This window comes from Peromyscus californicus, unplaced genomic scaffold, assembly GCF_007827085.1.
Source record: "Peromyscus californicus insignis strain IS unplaced genomic scaffold, ASM782708v3 Scaffold_11__1_contigs__length_118956290, whole genome shotgun sequence".
NCBI lineage: Eukaryota > Metazoa > Chordata > Mammalia > Rodentia > Cricetidae > Peromyscus > Peromyscus californicus.
This window is the reverse complement of record NW_026294402.1, coordinates 51218501-51236547: the sequence shown is the minus strand read 5'-3', so window position 1 is coordinate 51236547 and position 18047 is coordinate 51218501. Positions and strand designations below refer to the sequence as shown.

At 52.8% G+C, this 18047-nt stretch overlaps 1 protein-coding gene across 6 annotated transcripts in view; it reads left to right on the top strand.

Moving 5' to 3' along the window:
• Window positions 1-18047, top strand: part of Lingo1 (leucine rich repeat and Ig domain containing 1) — a 266682-nt gene that overhangs the window by 62032 nt on the left and 186603 nt on the right. For 5 of the 6 annotated variants that reach the window (XR_008222940.1, XR_008222941.1, XM_052761253.1 and 2 more), the window contains one exon: window positions 12901-12945. The exons of the other annotated variant lie outside the window; for it this stretch is intronic. The gene's annotated coding sequence lies outside the window, so the exon portion shown is untranslated. The remainder of the gene's footprint in view (window positions 1-12900; window positions 12946-18047) is intronic. 6 annotated transcript variants of the gene reach the window in all.

Genomic DNA, 18047 nt, shown 5'->3' with positions numbered 1-18047 from the left:
CCAAGTACTCTGAGAGTGCTCACTCCCTAACCCTAACGAGACAGAGGCAGACTTCCTCCCACTCTGTAGAGGAGGAAGTCTGAGACTGAAGAGAAGAAGACAGGGCCACTCAGAGGCATAGGACGTCACGCAGAGTCACACCTGGCTTAAGACAGGTCAGCCTGCTGACATGCCCACTCTACTCCCTGCCCTAAACAGAGAGAGAGAAGGGACATGTTTAGACCATGTACAGTCCATAGGATTCCAGCCCAGCATATACCTTCTGGTCTTTCCCTGACCTCTCTGACAGCTCCCAGCCTGTCTCTTGACTGGTTCCAGCTCTGATTCTGTGCTTCTTCAGAGAAATGAGGAGGGGAATCTTGCGGGCCAAAGCATTTCTAGCATTTACCAACCTTGGCATGTAGTAGATGCTCAACTAGCCTTTGCTTAATGGAGGGATGGGAAGCATTGTGGGGATTAAATAATATTAAGCACTTGGCCCTCAACCAAGTGTTTATTGAGTGACAAAACATCTTTGGGTAGAATAAAAGGAGGTGATGGGTGTCAAGTGTCTAGTTCGGCACATGGGAATAGCTGGAGCAGGAATCGTTGGCACTCGTTCTTCTGGGAAGGATGGTGGGGGAATCAGAAGAGGGCCAGGGAGGGGAGAGAGGCCAGGAGAACAGACAAGAGCTCCAAGGAAGAGGCAGCCGTGGGAAGAGCCTGGTTAGCATTTGGGGGCCTTGACACCCACTCTCTGTGGAGCTGGGGATGCGAGCTCATGTGTGTGTGCACACATGTGGGCGGGTGTGTGTGTGTAAAACAAATAACTGGAAAATGAATTTAATTATAAGGCACTTTTAATAGCTATTTATATTTAATCCTGCTAATTCTGTGTCTTGTGTAGCCAAACTGTAATTCTGTTCTTCTTACTCATTTGCTAGTGTGAGTGGGAGACACAGGGAGAGGGAGGTGGCCCCAGAGGAAGGCGGCAGGTGTCCCCCCCCCACACTCTGGGGTCAGACACAGCCAGCTGTACACCCCCAGGGTTGGCAAGGCTATTGCAGAGGGCATCTGGACACTGGGCTCTGTCTCTTCCTCCAGGGCAGTTCTGCTTGTGTTTTCCAGCTCTTGGGGGTGGGGAGGGCAGCAAAGGAGAACACCCAGCTTCAAATTCAGGCAGACCCAGGTTCAGATCCACTGTAGGATGTGGGCCTGGACCAAAGAAGCTCATGCTGTCTGTGAAGTGGGCATGATTCCACCCTCTGCAGGGCTGTTGGGAAGGCTGTATGGAAATAGTGGCCCTGCTCTGAGAAGACTCTCTGTAAGTACTTATTCCTGAGCTCACGTTACTCTCATCCAGGTCCAAACTGGTCACCTGTGTGGGTTTCAACAATTCTGAAGCTCCCAACCAGCCCACTGTTCATCGGTCAAGAGAAGATGATTGACTACCTAGATGGCCAGTAAATGGTCAGGAGCCTGCCCCTACCCCTTTTTCAGGACTTGGCTGGGTGTTTGGGCTATTAGATGGTCTTTGGCAGGGCCTCAGAGAGGTTCAGGAGTAGCCTTCCCAGGCGACAGTAGAGACATCCACTCAGCACCGTGGGAGTGGTGAAGGGATTTTTTTTTTTTTCCTGAGAAGGGACTAGGGGCCTGCCCCACATAGGTGCTTCTAAATGCTATCTTTGGGGAAACAAGATCAGGTGTTAGTGTCCTCTGCTCTAGTCCCCACTGAACTGTGGAGACCCTGGGAAAGCTGGCAACCTTACCTGAGCCTTCTCCAGATTCTTATCTGGACCATGAGGCCAGGTGTGGGAGATGGCTCAGAGAAACAGGACCAGGTTCCAGTGAGGCATAACCCTAGGAGGAGTCTATGGGTGTGGAGTGCTCCCTGGGGCCAGAGTGCAACAAAGGCCTCCAGGCAGCCTGGCTGGGGCCAGCAGGTGAGAATGGGCAAGGACTCCTTTCCAGGCATGGGGCTGGGAGGGAGGGTGTGAGGTTTCCTGGAGTAGGATAGGTGGGAGGGTCAGCAGAGGGCTAGCTTTTCTCTACCTTTTCCTCATGCTCCCTGGCTCCTGCTCACAGTGCGGGGCTTCCCCTTGGTGGTGAACACTTCCAGGGCCATTCTGGGGGCTGCGGGACCTTGGTAGGTTGGTCCACACCCAAAGGCAGAGAGACTCCTGTTGACTCTTCCTCTAGAGTGATACTGCAAAGTGGATTTATCTTTCGTGTTACAGAAGGGGAAACCGAGTCTCAGAGCGGCTCAGGGACATGAATTTGGGTTATCACCTGACTCTAAAGACAGTTTCTTTGCTCTTTGGAAGACTCTGCCTGCCTATGGAAGAAGAGTGGGAAGTGCAGCTTGTTCAGAGGGTGAGGTGGTGTGAAAACCATGACCTCCTTAGAACAGCTCCAAGAGCCTGGACTCAGGAGTGTTTCACACCTCTGGGCACAGCAAAATCTACCCCATGGTCCTGCAGCCCCGTAGTAGCCTCTGGCTAGGCACGTGTTGCCCGAGCCTCACAGTGAATGCAAATGTCGCTCACTGTCCCCCTGCACCCCCTTTCTCGGCTGACGTGGTAGTGGCAATGACTGAAGACGAGTTTCTCTCTGGGATAGTCACACTTTATTGAGAGACTTTAATGCCTCTGAACCCTGAGTGGAACGATGTTTCCTTCTAACGGTGACATTTTAGGCACGGTGACAGTGCGTGGAGTTGCTGGGTGGAAGTGAGGGGTTGGCTTGCTATCCGGTAGATCCTCAGTTTTAGGTCCTTTCCCACTCCCCTCCCCCACACACCCTTAGTGCCTGATCATGGGCAGGTCAGTGTCTTCTTGACTTGACTGAGGGATTTATTCTGAGGCCTGGAGTTGGCCAGCGTTCCATGTAGGCGAGGCCAGCCTCTGAGCCCAGCTGCTGAAGCAGTACAGGCTTGCTGGGCAAAGCAGAGGAGTGCTAGACCTGGGTGTGGAAACTGGAAGGGGACTCTTGGGCCATGCTCAGCCCTGAGTGTCTGCTGATGCTTGGCTGTTCAGGTAGAGGTAGAAAAGGGGGACACATGGGCCATACGGGGCCTGGTGAGGGAGCAGGGTGAGCCTGCTTGGGGGTCTGGGATTGGTGCTCTGGAAGAGCAATTCTAGACCAGGAGACAGGACGGTCAGGGTTTCTTCTTGGAGACACAGGATGCTTGGTTAAGGGAGGGTTTAGAGCAGTGGTTCTCAACCTTCCTAACGCTGCGACCCTTTAATACAGTTCCTCATGTTGTGGGGACCCCCAACCACAAAATTATCTTTGTAGCTACTTCATAACTGTAATTTTGCTACTGTTCTGAATCATAGTGTAAATAGCTGTGTTTTCTGATGGTCTTAGGCAACCCTTGTGAGAGGGTCATTTGACCCGAAGGGGTCATGACCCACAGGCTGAGAACTTCTAGTTTAGAGAATTCTGAAGGGGAGGCCACAGGGTGAGGCTGGAGCCTGTCTTCTGCTTCCCTGTGTGTCTTTGGGTAAATCTGCACCCCCTCTGGCCCCAGTTTTGCCAACTGTATGATGGGGGTTTGGTCTGTACCAGCCAATCGCTGGACCCCTTCAGCACCTGCCGTCCCTGATTCTATGGAAACCTGGAGAAGGGGGCAAGCCTGGGGTGCCCCCTGGGGCCCAAGGCATTGAGGGGGGAGGAGGCAGATGTATTTGCTGTTGTCTGCTGCAGCCAGCACATTCATTAAGCATCTCTAAGATGGATACACCCCCCAGTTCACCTGGCACGCGAGCCTCGGGATTTATTTCTTCCTGAATGGTACCATCCATCATGCTAGCTCTGCTGCCAGCAGGTATCGCCAGCTCCCACCTGAGCTCCTGCAAGGCAGGGGCCTGTTGTTTTCCAGGCAGGGCTCCCCTTCCTCACGGGAGTGCTTCTGTACCTGACCACTCTTCACCTCAGTGATGTGGGGGTAGGTCTGCCTTTTAGGTGCACCCTACGTCAGACCACAGGTACAGGGTCCTCAGAGGGGTATGAGGACAATCAGAGCTGGCTTCTTGGAGGATGTGGCAACACTGGCTTTCAACCTAAACAAAAGTCGTTGGGTAGGAATCAGACAGGGAGAAAGAGGAGGAGTTGCTTACGGCATGGACCGAGAGAATGGTGGGCCCCAACGCAGTAAACTGGAAGACACTCTTGGTTCACGTGTACTTATAGGGGGTTCTGGGCAATGCTTATTGACTGACTGATCCTCTCCCTTGTCCTTACACACTTCTGTTTCTTTAGGCCCAGGTGCTCTATACCCTTCTCATGTGGTTCTGGAACCACCAGTGGTCATATACTGACCTCCATTCACACACAGCCCATCCCACCTCCACCCCATCCTAATCCCTGGTTGATGCACGTGAAGTATGACAACTAGGTGACCTTGGAAAGCCATTTGGTTCTTTTGAGCCTCAAGACCCCTTTCAAGTTGGCTCAGCTTCCTGTATATGAGATGATTGGCATAAGGCCCGGCTTTTAGCGACTTATTCTGGTGCATGTGGGTCTCCTCCCACCTTAGGAGGGGTCTCTAGGCCTCACTCCAAGGAGGGCATCTGAGGGGTCTCCCAACAATGACCAGCTCAGTGGGGTGCATGGCAGTGGGTCTGGATATTAATGGGGTTTTTGGAAGGCAGGAAGGCTTGGCCCAACTATGGTTCATTGGTTGGAGGATCCAGAGCAGCTGTCTAGCTGTGCAGCAGCTGTCCAGCTGTGCATCCTAACGGCAGCATTTACCAGCTCTTTATGCTTGACCTTGCTGGAGGAGGCATTAAGCCTCTGCCTTGACTCCTCCCATGAAAGGGTCTACACTGCACTGACTTCGTAGTGTTGCAATGGTTAATGAGCCCATGCTTGTGATGTGCTAGGTCAGTGCTATGAAGTCACTTAGAAAGTGAGCCACGACTGGCAACCCCAGTGAGTTGGGGGTTGGCCTGTGGCTGGGGGCTGGCTGCTAAGGAAGGCTCAGGGTCCAGGCTGACACCTGCTTGATTCCAGAGCTCTGCTTGGGTCAGTCCCAGTGTCTACTAGAGGCATCTAGTGTCCAGCCAATGTCGTAGCCTCATCTGGACCAGGTCTTGTCCAGAGACTTCTCTTCTGAGGCTCATTGAAGGCAAGACCTTCCCTCACCTGTGGGTCCAATGGGACCCAGAGCACTGGGACCATACAGCAGGAGCTCAGAAACACTTTTCTGTTGGCTGTGTGGTTTGGTGGGTAAAGGGGGGCTGATTGGTTGCTCCCAGGACTCTTAACATTCACTGCACAAGCCCACTGACGCCCCTTTTGTGTGGTCAGTTGGGAGGACCCCAGCCCTGACTCCCAGAAGCACCCCTGCAGCTCCCCGATGTCCACCTGCTCTCTGACCTGAAGCTCCTCTCCCGGGGAGCTGGTAGTTTGCTCCCCACCGCAGTGGCAGCAAATCTCAGCCTCTTTCCTGCATCCAGCTGTCCTCCCAATGCTTGATAATGTGAGACTTAGTCCCCAACCACCCGACTCCATGTCTTTACCTCTGCTTTTCTAGCGAACTATAATTTGACCGTGGAAAGACTTGGAGGGCAAGAGAAGCAAAGTTGCTCCCCACTCTACCCCAAGTGGGCTCTCCAAGAACCTTGGCCTGGGCTCTATGTATCCTACTCAGCCCTTTAGAAAGGCATAGGGTAAGCTGGGCCATGGTGGTGCACGTCTTTAATCCCAGCGCTTGGGGGGCAGAGACAGGCGATCTGAGTTCAAGGCAGCCTGGACTACAGAGAGAGTTCCAGGATAACCAGGACTACACAGAGAAGAGAAACCTTGCTTTGAAAAACAACAGCAACAACCACAAGAAAAGAAAGAAAGAAAGGAAAAAAGGAAGGGGGAAGGAAGGAAAGAAAGAAAGAAAGGAAAAAAGGAAGGGGGAAGGAAGGAAGGAAAGAAAGAAAGGAAAAAAGGAAAAGAAAGAAGGAAGGAGGAAGGAAGGAAAGAAAGAAAGAAGGAAAGAAAAAGAAAGAAGGAAAGAAAGACAGGTAGGCACAGGGTACAGGGTACAGGGCAGAGGGCACAGACTAGGGACCACAGGCAGGAAGGCTGAGCGCTGATTCCCCTTGCTCCCGAGTCTGGGCCACTTCCTGTCCTTCTTCACCACCTGGGGGTGGGAGTTATATTCCGCTTTTACACAGGATGTGGTGGTACCCTCCATCCCTCTGTCCAGCCCCTAAGGAACTCCGGGTGCTTGTTCCTGGAACAAGTGAGCAAATGTGCCAAAGGTAAGCTGGTGATGGATGGAGGGAGGGCAGGAAGGAGACTAGAGAGAAAGGGGAACCCTGCCTCTCCTCCAGGAGCCCCTTCTAGTTAAGGGATGGGCTGGTGCAGGCCGCTAAGGCTGGAAGCTCCACAGTGCTCCCTCTGGCCAAGTTAACTGCTCATTCATCTCTTATCTTTCCGTGGGTTCTGTCTCTTTCATACAGGTGAAGGAGGCTCTGGTCCAACTCAGATACCCCTGAAGGGCTTCCTCTAGTCCCTTACTATGCCCTAGGCTCTCTTGTGAACCTGTGGGGTTCATGGAATGAGCTGGCAGCAAGGGACTCCTTATGTGGGGACAGTCTGGGCTGGCCACACTTAGCCACCAAGGCAGTTCCTTGCTCTTTGGTGGCCAGATTTCCTCCAGCCTCTGCCAAAGGTAAACCTTCAAGTCCCTGTCTCCTTCAACAGTGTGCCATCCTTGGAATTTGTTTTCCTTGGCTATGCTGTGACCTCATCATGCCCTGTGGGCTGAATACAAGTTCAGAATTTGCAGGTTTCCTGCCTGGGAGCTGTGTGGCTTCTCTGTCCTGTTTGGTTACAGTGGTCAGCAGCTCTGCCCTCACAGACCTGGGTTGTATTCTGTCTCCACCATGAGCAGTCCACCATGGATCCTTGGTTAGTCGTTCTAACTCAAGTCTCAGTTTCCCCTCTGTAAAGGGAGATGCAGGCTCCCATCTCAGGGCTTCTCAGAGGGCAGGAGGTCTACTGACAGTACTCTGCAAGGCTCTCAGTTTCTGCATCTCTGCATATTGGCCGCAAGAGGCTGCATGGGGAGTCTGGGCCTCCTCCCAACTCAGGGACTCCTGAAACTATGTCCAGCCTCCCTCACACTTGGTAGTACTTTGGCCTCCTCCGAGCTGGCATGGGGGGCGGGGGTGGGGTTCAGCAAGGTTGGCTAGGTCCCTGGAGCAGACCCTCTCCTTGGACTAGTCATGCAGTTACCCCTGTACCACAGCTCCTTCTGTCTAATGTAGAGTCCCAAACTCTCTCTGCCTCTGTCTCACCAGCCCTGTCTCTTCCTCTGAACGGGGGGCTCCTTCAGGCCCCCACGGTCTCTGTGTCTGCTGAAGTCTCGGCAAGTTTCCCAGGTTTGCGTGGAGGCCAGAGCTTCTGCTTCTAGAAGCAGGGCGGGACTGGTTTGCACTGGTTCCTGCACCTCCAGGTCCCCCTGGTACCTGCCCTCCCCCGGAGGCTGCGTGAGGAAGCTGAGGTGGGAAGGAGCTTGCCTGTAGAACCACAAGGTCAGTTTCTTTCTTTCTTACTGCCAGCAGGAGGCTCTGTGGGGAGCACAGGCCACAGACCTTCCTGGGTGGCCAGGCCGGCTGCCTGTGGGATTGCAGGGGCCTGGGATGAGAACATCTGTGAAGGGGAGCTGGGGGTTTTCCTGGGCCCACAGCCCTTTGTTTCCCTTGTATTCTGTATCAGAGGGTGCCAGAGATTAAGCTGGTCCAAGAGCAAAGGATAGAAAATCAGAGAAGTTTCCAGACATTCATTGAGATAAGAGCTACCAAAGAAGCATTGAGCTGCATTGTAAAAGGCGCACTGGGTTTAAGGAGGCCTGGCAGGCAGAGGGCATGGGAGGCAAGGCTTTGGGTGCTAACTAAATTGTGGGTCTCCTTCTGCAAGTGGAGGGCACCAGGTGAGGGGCCCCACTGAGTTGCATGCTCCCCATAACACCCCATATCCCCAGCCTGATCCTCTCTTTGTCCTTTGGCTCTCACTACAAGGACACTTCCTCAGGGAGGCCTTCCTTGATCACTGCCATACACTGGGGGCTCCCGAACCTTTCCTATAAAGCTCTTTCCAGTGCGGTCATTGGGTGACGATGGCCCCTGTCACTGGGTTTTTTAAGGTTCTTTAGGACAGGGATCTCAGGGCTTGGTGGTCCCAGACCAGTGCTTGGCACAGAGCAGGGATGTACTAAACAGTGATGTGCAATGGGTAGGACACCAGCTGAGGAGATGCCAGGCAGGAAGAGGTGGGGCTGAGGGCTGAGGGGACCCCAGTGAGGTGTGCACAGTGCCCGGGTGTGCGAGCTGGGCTCCTTTGTGTCCTTAGGCAGCTCTTTAAAGAGCTGTTTTCAGGAACAAAAGCCACACAGCTGCCAGTGCCTCAGTGGACGGTTGGCCTGCTGAAGAGCAGTGGACTGAGCCAGCTTGTCACCCCCCCCCCCCACGCCCCCTCCCCCCCAGGCAGGCTGGTGACTCTGGGGAGTGGAGCCAGCCATGAGGCTGGGGGCTGGGGGAAGCGGGACCATTAGTGGGCCCGGTCCTGACCTCACCAAAATTATTTTTTTCAAACCTGCAAGAGAAAGGGGATATTTTTAACCTTGTTCCATGAAGGCATCCCAGGGGAGCAGGGAGGGCACGGAAGCAGAAGCCAAGCTGGGGGAGGGGCCGAGAGCAGGACTGGGGGCTTCCAGAGAGCCCCCCCGAGAGCAGCTTTTCCCCCCTTTGTCCCCAGCCCTGTTAAATTTTTTAAAAGCTCCAAACAGCAAGAGGGACAGTGGAGTTCATTATATCGAGTTATCTCCTCCGTTTCAGGCGAAGATCAATCTTCGGAGTCTTGCAGCTCCAAGGGGGAAGGGAAGAGAAGGAAAATGGGAGGCGAAGGGAAAAAAAAAACTCCCTGGACCAATTTCCGCTGGCTAACACGATTACCCGGCTGCCTGGCAGCAGCGCCAGCTGTTGGCAGGCCTGCTGGCCCCCCGCCAGCCTCGCTCAGCTGCCGGCTGCCCCAAGGCTCCCTCCTGAGTGGGGTGGGTTGGCAGGTGTGAAAGCCCCACATGCCCCTTGGTTGGGGCTGCTGAGTGTGGCGTCCAGGGATGCTGCAAGCCCCACTGGTACCTGCTGGCATCCACTGCTCAGCCTATGCCACAGACCAGGCTGTGCCCAGTGTCCTGCCATGATGAGTGTGCCCTCTGACTCCTTCCCACGGGAGACTTCTTCTTCAGAGAGTAAAATCACGGAGAGCTGGCTCCAATTTATTTATTCATCCACTCATTCATTGGTTCATTCCCTCAACAAATAGTTCCTGAGTATTCACACGTGGCAGCACACAGTACACACAGAAGTTCAGAGGCGAACAAGGTGTCTGTGGTCTGTGTTGAGAAGGGGACAGACAAGGGACAGGTGGGACACACATAGACAAGCAGGAAAAGGTCAGGTGGGATAATGCTGTGAAAGTGAGTGGTCGGTGTGTCCAGGCATTTTACCTGGGAGGGTTGAGGGGAGGAGGGAGACCCCATCTGAGGGAGGGGCTTTGCCCCAGCAGGAGTAAGATGTCTCCAGCCTGAGGCTGGCCCAGCTGAAGGAGGACAGAGGTGATGGGAAAGGAGTTCTGAGAGTGGAGGAGGCCCCAGAGGCCTTGGGAGGAGGTTGCTGGTGTGGGACAGCCATGGCAGGTCATGACTCTGCTGTGCTGGTTTGAACTGTTGTCCACGTGAGGTGCCCAATTCCAGCAGGGCAAGGGCAGAGTGGGACAGAGGTGACTGAGTAGTCAGGGCCTGGATGTGTTTGAGAAAAAAATTGATAGTGGCTGGTGATGACTTGGGTGTGGGTGTGTGGGGTAAAGAGGAGTCAAGGTGGAGGGAGATGTAATTTTGGGTTAAAAATGAAGTGTTCTGTGTTGGACAGGGCCGTTAGGAGAGTAAGTAGAGATGACAAATTGGCTCCGAGCTCTAGAGCTGTGCTCAGGAGACTGGGGCTAGCACGATGGAGCTGGAGGCAGAGCTGTGGATGAAGCCCAGAGCTGTGAAAGCAGCCAAGGGATGAGTGGTCAGGAGAGGGAAGAGAGCCCATGGGCACTGCGGCCTCCAGTGTTTGGAGTGAGAGTGGCCAGAGAAGGCTAGTCCTGGGAGGCCAGAGATAAGTGTCTCCACATGGAAGAAGCCATCAGCACATCGGATGCTGTCCAGATCTTGGGGACCAGGGCATAGAGCATGACCACCGCTCTGGCTAAACAGCTTCTGGGCATCTTGATAAGACTGTCTTATGGAGTGGAAGGGACCAGAGCCTAGCTCCAGAGAGGGCTGCGAGATACTAGCCAGAACTGCACTGAAGACCGGAAGAGCTGAGAGTTGAGTCTTCTCCCTCCCTCCCTCCCTCCCTCCCTCCCTCCCTCCCTCTCTCCTTTCATATAACTCTTCCTTCCATATAACTTTTTCCTTTTAGTCTCTCTGATTTGTAGGTTTTTTGTTTGTTTGTTTGTTTGTTTTCCCAAAATGGAGACATCATCTCAGATGTCACTGGATCTCACTGAATAAGAGTCTCACTGTTTAGCTTCTGGCTGTCCTGGAACTGACTCTGTAGACCAAGGTGGCGTTGAACTCACAGAGATCTGTCTGCCTCTGCCTCCCGAGTGCTGGGGTTGAAAGCATGCACCCAGCTGGAACTAATCTTAAGCACATGTTCTCATGGGGAATTAGATAACAGTATATCAGCACAAATAAGTTTTTGGAGGGCATTTTGGCAACAAGTAGAAAAATTTAGAGTGTGTATATCCTTTGTCCGACCCTTTGGGAACTTGCCTAGACAAGTGCTTACGTGTGCACACAAGGAAGCAGGGCTCCTCCCACACCCACCACCCAGTAAGCAATGTTTGAAACAAAAAGTTGGAACCCTCCAGGCGTACATCCTTGGGGTTCCTGGTCATCTGGAGAGGGTGTGCCCCCTTGTGGAGGAGCACAGTGTAGCGTGTGTGGCGCTCCCAGGCTCCTTAGCAGTGTCTGCCTGCTCTCTAACTAGAAACCCTTGGGTAGCTCATTGATCGCCGCCGCTAAGTACTCCAGTGTCCCCTAGAGCAGTGGTTTTCAACCGTCCTGATGCTGCGACCCTTTAATACAGTTCCTCATGTTGTGGTGACCCCCCAACCATAAAATTATTTCCTTGCCACTTCATAACTATAATTTTGCTACTGTTATGAATCATAATAAAATATCTGATATGCGGGATAGCTGACACAGAATCCCCAAAGGGGTCACAACCAACAGGTTTAGAACTGCTGCTCTAGGGAATAATGGTCTGAGTGGTATCGTGTCAAAAACATGCTGTGAAGACCAGCAGGGTTAACACGTGGAGCTCTCAGCCTGCTGTGTGGTGCACAGTAGGTGCTGAGTGAGTACAAGCAGCACTTGACGTTCTTTGAGGAGATGGAAAGATCTATAATACACTGTGGAAGAACACAGGAGCTGTGTGCCCCAGGGTAGACCCTGCGTGTGCACCTCTGTACGGGTGCACATGTACCCCAGGGTAGACCCTGCATGTGCACCTCTGTACAAGTGCACATATACCCCAGGGTAGACCCTGCGTGTGCACCTCTGTACAAGTGCACATGTACCCCAGAGCAGACCCTGTGTGTGCACCTCTCTATGGGTGCACGTGTACCCCAGAGGGCACTCAGTACCTCTGAGAAGTGGCCTAGAAAAGGAGTTTGTTTATTGTACTTGAATAATAAAACAATACTCTGTAATAATGGAAATTTAGATTTTTGTTGGTTTTGTTGTTGTTGTTTGTTTGTTTGCTTTGACACAGGGTTTCTCTGTGTAGCCCTGGCTGTCCTGGATCTCACTCTGTAGACCAGGCTTACCTTGAACTCAGAGCTCTGCCTGCCTCTACCTCCCCAGTGCTGGGATTAAAGGTGTGCATCACCACCACCATCTGACTTGGAAATTTAGATTTTTATCTCCTCCTGGAAGTCTTCTAGGACTGCACCAGCTCAGAGCCGTCTACTGTGGATCTGTGTTTGGAAAGCACACCCTTACCCCACCCCCATGACTGCTTTGAGTTAGATGTGAGTGCTTGTGCGTGCATGCGTGTGTGTGTGTGTGTGTGTGTGTGTGTGTGTTGTATTCTCAGCCTTTGAACTTCCTGAGTCTAGACTCTATGCTTTGCAGATGCATGTTCTAGGTACATACAACTCGATACATGTTCAAAAACAGAGGTTGTTCAAATGGGACCCCAGATGGCAATACTAGCACCCAGGGGAGCCAGCTTGAAATGCAGATTCTCAGGCCCACCCGGGACCCATTGCTCAGAAACTCCAAGGGTGGCAGCAAGCTGTGTTTGCTCAAGCCCTCTGGCATGGATGTACCTGCTTGTACTGATGGGTAAAGGGCCAGCCCAGAGTCACAGGGTGAGCCAGGCACGTACCTGAATGGGGTTGGGTCAGGGTGCCAGGCATAGGTGGGCCTTAGCTCTCTGTTCCTGCCCGCTCTCCTGGGCCCCTTTGGGCCATGGGCCACACCTGGCCTTGAAAGGCAATTTGAGGCCGGGCCCTTTGTGTCCAGGCACCAGACAACTGTCCTTGCTGCTGTGGGTAGTCCGGGTGAGGTGGGGTGGGGTGGGATGGGGTAGGGTGGGGGCTGCTCTCCTGGTCCAGTTCACACTTCTCAGAACTCATGTGGAGCCTGGTTTGGCCTGAGCAAGCCCTCAGATCCCGGTCAGCAGTGGTTCTGGCCCGATACTTGTTTTATTCTGTGAGATGGACCTGGCATCTGCACAGCCTCTCCTCCTGCCTCTTCTGCCCTGGGGCACGGGACGTCCAGGCTAAACGGAGGGCTTGGGTGAGGCAGACTGCAGGGTAGGTCTGGGTGTCCCTCACCTCTTCCCTGGTGTTTCTCTGCAGGAGTCCTGCTGAGGAGCTGTGAGCCTGGAGTGAGGCCTGCGAGAGGTGAGCCATCGTCAGCCCTGTTGTCCCCCTCCTCCTCTGTGTCCTGAAGGCTGTCTTTGCTTCCTCAGCTGTGTTGGTGGTGGGGCAGTGAAGGAGAGGGCAGAGCTGTGAGCCCCCATGTGAGAGTAAGCCAGTGAGGAAGTTGGGGCTGGGGATTGCCTGGCTTTGTGTGTGTGTGTGTGGGGGGGGGGTCTTGTGCTGAAATCAGTAAGCACTTTGAGGAGTCCATTCTCTTTCTCCTGAGCACTGCTGGCCTGGGGAGAGCCAGCAGACTCCGGGCAGACGCTTGGCCGAGTCCCTGTCCGGACGGACCCCAGGACACACTTGCAGACTTTGGGTTTTAATTTCCCGTCAGAGCCTGAGTGTGTCTGCTGAGTCAGCCTCGCCTCCACATGGTAAGCCAGCAGGAGAGGCTACCTACGGAGTATGGTAACTCCCGAGCCTGGCAGGGGTGACGAAGGTCATGAACTGAGGGTCAAGTTTCACAGCTCTCTGTGACCCGATCCCTCCATTTTCTGGTGGGTCAAAGGGGACTTCTGAAAATTAATCCTCCTGGATGTTACTCTGTGTAGAGAAGGCCATGCACACAGTTGGTGCTCAATAAATGGTAAAACACACACACCAGTTGCTAAGCGACCTGAGGTGTGGGGAGAGAGAGTGACGACCTGAGGGGTCAGGGAAAGGGCAGCCTTCTGTGGCTGAGCCCTCAGCCAGGGCCTCTAGAACAGAGACTTGCTCTGTGGAGGGATCCAGGCTGCCTGCCTGGAGGAGAGGCAGTAATTGTTACTAATTTGTATGCTCAATCACCTCTTTTTAAGTCTTCAAGAAACCTTTCCAGACTTTAATTAGCTCATTCGTCTTAGCAACAACAATCTTGGGAAGGAGCAGTTTGTTCCTTTCTTAGAGGTGGGGGAGCCAAAGCTGTGGGTAGGGACGGAACCCAGTGGTGAGGTAGGCTGTAGCCTGGGTCCCTACTCCTGGCTCGGAGCCACCGGGTGTGTGGGAGTTGGGGCTGTCAGATCCTAGAGAGAGCGAGCATGCACAAGGGATCAGACCACAGCCATCAGGGCACTTCTGTCCTTCAGGGATGTGACCTGCTTGTCTCTCCTCTGCATTTGGACCCTGCCAGCCCCTCCTGTGGTAGTGTGCCTCCTCTGACAGGCCATTTTGCCTATCCTGCTTGCTAAGTCACCCTTGGTGTCCCTTCCTAGGGTGGCTGAACAGCCCCGGCCCTGCTCAGTTGGGTGTACTCAAGCTATCGGTACTTGTCCCAGGTGGGTTTCTGGTGGTGGTCACTATTTATGAGGAAGGATGGAAATGGGCAGGGAGGTCACTTGAGGAGCCCACAGATGTGTGGGATTCAGAAAGCATGGATATTGTGTGGGGCTAGGGAGCAGGGGACAGGCGGGGTCAAGTCTACAAGGCTGTCAACATTACTGGCCCCACAAGACCTCTGAGACAGAGACGACTGCATGCTGGATAGAGCCCAAGTGAGCATGTGTGTGAGAGTGGGCTGAGGGAAGCCTGGGAAGAGGTACTATAGAAATCCAGGAGTGGTTACATTAGCATCAGCTAGGGCAAGAGGAGAAGTGTGGGGCACGTGGGGTGTGTGGCTTCCCTCCGCAGTCAAGGCTGGGCCAGAGTTGTGCCAGGCTTGGACAGTGCTCTGCTTTGGCAAAGCCACACAGGTTCCACAGGTGGACACCTGTCTGAGGGGACCAGATTGGAGGGTTTTGACAAAGGGAGTTTGATACAGACAGCTGAGCCCAGGAGGGTTAGTGACAGGAAGTTCAGCCGGTGGGGTTGCTGGCACTCTGGACCTCATCCTTGTGACATGGCTTTCCTGGCCCGACTCTGTGTGAGTCTGAGCTACTGACCTGAGGAAGAGTCACATTCTCTGCTTGAACAGGAACAGAGCAGCGGAGGAGGGTGTCAGGCCAGTGCGCTCCATTTTTAACTTTAAAAGCTTTTTCTGTGTCTGCTTCAAATGCTGCTTTTTTTTTTTTTTTTTTTTTTTTTTTTTTTTTTTTTTTTTTTTTTTTTTACCTCAATTCCCCCATCCCAGCAGGGAGACCCATTGTCCTTTCCTGACAGGCCTCTAGCACTGGGCTTTTCCAAGGTCTGGGGGTGGGGGAGATGGAGGGGCATCTGAGCTGCACAGCCCAGAGGGGAGCCCTCAGCCTCTGGGCCTGACTACTTGGCTTCATACTGTCACCACTTAGAAGCTGGGTGACCTTGGGTATGTTTCCTAGAGTCTCTGTGCATCAGCGTCCCACAAGGGAGCTTCTATGATCTGGGTCTCTGCAACAGAGTTGCTGTCACTGCCAGCGTTGGTGGCTGTGGCTCCCTTCAATGGGTGGACAGCAGAGTCAGTTCAGGAAGAAGTGAGTGATGATGTGTGGGTCATCACCCTGGGTACCATGGTTTGGGTAGGAAGGTGACTCTTGCCTCTCTGCCTTCCTCTTGGTGTCAGTTGCTCAGAAGCTTCCAGGAGCAGTGCTAAGCAAGAGGTGCATGGTGTAAGGTTCAGCACTTGTCCTTTCAGAGGCAGATGTCCTCAGCCAACAAGGTAGAGGTGATACAAAGGGTGGAGTCTGATGGCAAGATGAAGAGACTCCTTTTCCTGGGTACAGAGAGGTGTCCCTGGTGATAATGAGGTGGGCCTGAGGGGTCTGACCCACAGAGGAGGGAGAAGAGGGGACAAGAATGACACATTTCACATACCACCCAGTCTAGGCTCTTCACACATCATTTGTTCCATGCAGCAAGGGTTTCCCACATGCATAGTGGTAAGGGTTTCCCACATGCATAGTACAGGTGCTGTAAGGGGAAGGTACTGACCCCAGGGGCAAAGAGCATTGAAGCCATTCAGGTCCTGTGTGCTTCAGGACCCCAGGAACAAAGACAATTTTCACTTCTGGCTCTAGGTGTCCTGGATAGGTTACCTGCATGGGTGGGGATGGACCTAGGTGTGTGTTGGGGAGATGCTGATCCCCCGCAGCAGGAAGCCCTGAGCAGTGGGCAGCTTTTTTCCATCTTCTACAGTGTGAGCCCTGGGCAGCTCCCATGGCCTAGCCTGGTACCTGGATCCTGTGTGCTTTCCCTGTACCTGGCTCCTCATTCTGCCCAGGCCCTTGCCACATGTCTCCCAGGAGGGAGAGGTGCCGTGGAGAGGCAGGAAGATGCTGTAGGATAATAGACATTATTATGGCAGTGTACGTTGAGTGTGGCCAAGCATCCTTTTCCTGTCTCCTTCATTCTGCAGCAGAGGAAATTCAGACCAGAGGAGTAGAGTGACTGGCCCAAAGTCACACAGCTGACCTGGGTGGGGGGATGGGGCCCACTGCAGTTCAGGTCTGGTTTTGCTCTCTGGGCAGTTCCTGGAGTCCCTAACGAGAGAGGACCTACCTCACCCCAGCCACCTTTTCCATTTCTGCTGTGGCCAGGCTCCAGAGAGGTACTGGACAACCATTATGTTAGCTCCCCTGCCACAGGCCCTTTCTGACCCATGTTACAGATGTGGAAGCTGAGGCCAGGAATGGACTCAGGCTTTTCTGAAGTTAGTATGTCATTCATCCTCTTGACTCCAGAGAATCTGGTGACAGTCTGGCCAGTCCTTCCACTGCTATAAGTGGAGTATATGTGTCCCACTTTCCCCAGGCCTGGGGACCCGCCTCTGCAACTGGAGAGAAAAGGGAACCAGGCTGTGTAAACAGGCAGAGGCAGGGTTAGTCTCTGCACTCAGGGGAGAGATGCAGGGTCATTCTCATATCCTTTCTGCTGTCTAAACCACCGAGGTGACATGGGCAGCTGCTGAGGACCTGGCCTGTGCAGGCGGTTGTGTGCCCTCACACAAATGTACGATTCGAAGTCTCTGTCTCAGTTTCTGCATCTAAAAGGGAGAATGGTAATAGTCCTCACTTTGCAGGACTGCTAGAAGATTGCTAGTCAACTTAGGGAAGCAATAACAGAATGTCAGAGACTAGGTAACGTGTGCCTCTGTGTCTGTCTGTCTGTCTCTGTTTCTGTCTCTCTCTCTCTCTATGGTGTCCATATAGGTTATGCACTCTGTACATGTCCATATAGGTATATGCACTGTGTACATGTCCATATAGGTATATGTACTCTAAACATGTCCATATAGGTATATGTACTCTATCTGTACATGTCTATATAGGTATATGTACTCTAAACATGTCCATATAGGTATATGCACTGTGTACATGTCCATATAGGTATATGCACTGTGTACATGTCCATATAGGTATATGTACTCTAAACATGTCCATATAGGTATATGTACTCTATCTGTACATGTGGAGTCCAGAGTTTAACGCCAAGTGCATTGCTTGATCACTCTCTATGTTTTTGTTTGTTTTGTTTTGTTTGTGGTTTATTTGTCTTTTGAGACAGGTTTCTCCTGAACCTGGAGCTATTTTAGCTGGGCTAGCTAGTTACCAGGCTCCTGGGATCCGCCTATCTATCTCCTCTTGGAGTTACAAACACCATGTCTGGCGTTTACTTGGGTACCATGGACCCAAACTCAGGCCCTGATGCTCACACAGCAAGCTCTTTATCCATTGAGCCATCTCCCCAGTCTGCCGGGCTGGGTTATTTATTTATCAAGAAAGAGACAGTTGCGTCTGTTAGCACGGGCCTGTAATCATAGCTGCTTAGAGGCTGAGGCAGGAGGATCATGAGTTGAAAGCCTGAGTGAGTACAGGTCAGCCTGGGCAACTTATTGTCTCAAAATAAAATAATATTAAAAGGACTGTGAATATAGATCAGTAGATGAGTGCTTATTTATCATGTATGAGAGCCCTAGGTTAATTCCCAGCACCAAAAAAGGAAGAAAAATCTATTTTCTATAGTTCTGGAGGCTAGGATGTCAAAACTGAAGGGGCCTGGAGACTGGAGATACAGTTCAGGGGCAGATTACTTGCCTAGCATCTGGATTTAATTTCTAGAATAAAAACAACATGCACACCCGAGATGGGTTCTTCTGCTGTCGCCTGACAGAGCGATCCGGAGAGGCATGTGCTCCTGACTGTGACAGCTCTCAAAGGTTCTGATTCCACACTGTTGCTTCGGGGATCGTTGCC